The sequence below is a fragment of the Euprymna scolopes genome, chromosome 12 (assembly GCF_053919585.1).
Source record: "Euprymna scolopes isolate OS-2025 chromosome 12, ASM5391958v1, whole genome shotgun sequence".
NCBI lineage: Eukaryota > Metazoa > Mollusca > Cephalopoda > Sepiida > Sepiolidae > Euprymna > Euprymna scolopes.
Window position 1 is genome coordinate 143319578 of NC_136493.1, and position 2566 is coordinate 143322143.

The 2566-nt window shown below is 36.5% G+C and overlaps 1 pseudogene; it reads left to right on the forward strand.

Moving 5' to 3' along the window:
- Positions 1 to 266: 266 nt before the first annotated feature.
- Positions 267 to 384, forward strand: LOC145291682 (5S ribosomal RNA; annotated as a pseudogene).
- Positions 385 to 2566: the final 2182 nt, after the last annotated feature.

Consider the following 2566-nt stretch of genomic DNA (forward strand, 5'->3'; position numbering starts at 1 on the left):
ATCAACAGGGCTTGGACAACAGCATATTCGTTTCATTGTTTTGACTCTCGAGTGTGTATCCGTTGATATTTTATATGCTTTTATATAGAATGATGTGGTTCTCGGTGGATTAACTGTGTATAACTGTGTAGGATATATACTCGAGAGTCAAAACAATAAAAAGAATATGCTGTTGTCATAGACCTAATGATCAGTCTATCTTATTAACCATTATATTTAAGCAAATCTTCGATTTGGTAAGCGGTGACCCAAATCAAACAACTAGCATATACGGCATAATCACGTTTGACACACCGGTTCCCGTCAGATCACCGAAGTTAAGCAACGATGAGCCTGGCTAGTACCACATGGGTGACCATTTGGGATTTCCAGATGTTGTATGTGCTCTCCGCTTATCTCGGCATTGTTTCCAGTTGTCCTAGACTTCTCCTTACCACTAGACTCGAAAGTGCCGATTCAGGAGAGGTGTGGTTGGGATTGTGCAACCCTTGCCTCATAATTACATGCGCAGCTGCCCCTATTGGGGGTATTCTTTGTCTTTCGTTTCTGAATGGAGACATCGAAACAACTAGCCAATCGCATTGAGGTATTTAAAAATTACGTAATGCGTTCCATTACGAGATATCGCCTGATCGAAAAAAAAATATATATATTCACCCTTCATCAAACTGCTTCCCTACCTCTCTATTTGATAAAATCAAAGGTAAAACTCTTAAACTTTTTGGCCATGTCAAACGATCAACGACTGGCCTGTCAAAGTTATGCTTTGAGGGTATGTTAGAAGACAAAAGAGGCAGAGGAAAGCCAAGGAGAAGGTGGAGAGAAAATGTTTTTGATTGGACATCTCTCAACAGTTGGGCGTCCATCAACCAACTTGCCCTGGATCGAAAGAAATGGCGAAAAATAAGTCACGTGGGTTCGCAATCCGCACCAAGCGGAAGATGCGACTCGTGATGACTCAAATATTAAAAAAGAAAAAAAAACAAAAAAACTCATTACAATTAATTTCTAAGCATTCACGTTTGTAATCTACTAAGTTAAGACATCTTTAACTCTCTGCGGCCTCTTTCTCACATTGCTTGTTTTCTATTATTATCTCCATGCAAGATGCTCGACTGAGCTTCAACCACGGGTTCCTCCTTGTAAAATATTCGCAGTAAGAACACATTTTTCTACCAAAACGGAATTTTTTTTTTTTTGCTCAACATACCTAATATCAGACAGAATTTATTTGCAAGGGTTTACACCTGTGGAACACGTTACCCTGGAACTACTTCCCTGTCGATTGCAACTTGTTTGTCTTCAAATTCAATGCCAGCAAATTCTTGTCATAAGTTCAGTTCTTACCATTGATCAATGCCAGCACTCCCACAGTGTTGCTTAGATCAGCAAAGTAAAGCAACGTTAAGCCTGGTCAGTACCAAATGGGTGGTCATCATGTGCCTAGGAGGATGTTGGCCCCTCTCTGCAAGAACTACAAAAGCATATCATCATCTTCCCTGGCCAGCATATATATGCTACTGGAATTTTATATTACCATGTAACTTCCTCCTTCGGAGGAAGCCGGTTCAACCCGCTTAGGATAAACGGATAAACTTTCGATTGATAATCATTCCATTTTTTCTTTTTTTCGATTTATAATCATTCACATTTTTTTTTTTTTTTTTTTTTTTTATTTTTTTTTTTAGGTGCTACGAATGCCCTGGAGTAGGCAATACTATACAATGCCACACTTGCAATTCAGTTTTTTTTTTTTGGTGGGGGGGGGGGACTTTACACACACACACGCGCATCCGCGCACACACACACATATTAGATTCTTCATTTACCTTTTTTATTTTATTTTGTTTTTGCTTTTGTTTATTTTATTTTATTTGTTTATTTTTATTTATTATTTTGTCTCATCGCAAACAAGACAATTTAATAGTGACCGTTTTAATCTGGGCCAACTTGGATGCAAATTTATTTGACATTAACAATCTATTCATTTTTAATGGTCCATACATATTGCAGTTAGAACTCACCAAACACATTTTTATGTGCTATAAAAATAACAATTTGCCAAAATAAATAAAAGAAAAAAAAAAAAACGTTTTCCAACATGTCCGCCAAAATCCAATGTTAGACAATTTTGTTTCTGATGTTATCGTCGTTTTCACAACACCCATCATTGCTTTGTTTTCGTCGAGACTTTATTATGGCGGGTTATTTATAAACAGCAGACGATAATAGCTCAGCACGACGGAGGACATGAGGAGTGAGAGGGGGGGGGCGACAAACGGGAATCAATGAAGTTACGTGCCTTTTGAGTTATTACGAAATATTTAAACGCATTCACAGCGGAGTTTTTTGTTTTTTAATAACTGCAAAGAGAAAAAGATTGAGACGACTTTTTTCTTTTTTTAAGTTTATATTCTCGAAAGAACTTGATTAAAAACATTTAAAAAAAAAACAAAAAAAACAAGCATTTATTTGCAGAAAAAAAAAACTTTATAAATAAAAACAATCGAATTCATATCTTTGTAAATTCTATCTTCATTAAAATAAAACGTTCTTGTGTCGTTTG